The sequence below is a fragment of the Charadrius vociferus genome, unplaced genomic scaffold (assembly GCF_000708025.1).
Source record: "Charadrius vociferus isolate BGI_N301 unplaced genomic scaffold, ASM70802v2 scaffold324, whole genome shotgun sequence".
NCBI lineage: Eukaryota > Metazoa > Chordata > Aves > Charadriiformes > Charadriidae > Charadrius > Charadrius vociferus.
In genome coordinates this window covers 4669369-4670042 of record NW_009648041.1, presented here as the reverse complement: position 1 = coordinate 4670042, position 674 = coordinate 4669369, and positions in this window count along the sequence as shown.

Genomic DNA, 674 nt, shown 5'->3' with positions numbered 1-674 from the left:
ATAAAAAATAATGTTTAAAAAGGATGCGGACAACAAGTTGACCATGAGCCAGCAATATTCCCTTGTGGCCAAGAAGGCCAATGGTGTCCTGGGGTGTGTTAAAAAGACCATGGCCACCAGGTTCAGGGAGGTCATCCTCCCCCACTGCTTTGCCCTGGTGAGGCCACATCTGGAGTACTGTGTCCAGTTCTGGGCTCCCCAGTTCAAGAATGACAAGGAACCACTGGACAGAGTCCAGTGGAGGGCTATGAAGATGATCAGGGGACTGGAGCATATCTGACGAGGAAAGGCTGAGAGACCTGGGTCTGCCTAGCCTGGAGAAGAGAAGGCTGAGAGGCGATCTTATCAATGCTTATCCGTATTTAAAGGGTGGGTATCAAAAGGATGGGGCCAGACTTTTTCCAGTGGTGCCCAGTGACAGGACAAGGGGCAACAGGCACAAACTGGAACACGGGAAATTCCATCTGAACAAGAGGAAAAACTTCTCTGTGGGTGCCGGAGCGTGGGAACAGGCTGCCCAGGGGGGCGGTGGACTCTCCTTCTCTGGAGATGCTCACAACCCGCCTGGCTGCCACCCTGTCCCACCCGCTCCGGCTGACTAGATGACCTCCGAAGGTCCCCTTCCACCCTCTGCCGTTGCGTGACTCCGTGCGGCGCCAGGCGGACCGGACCCG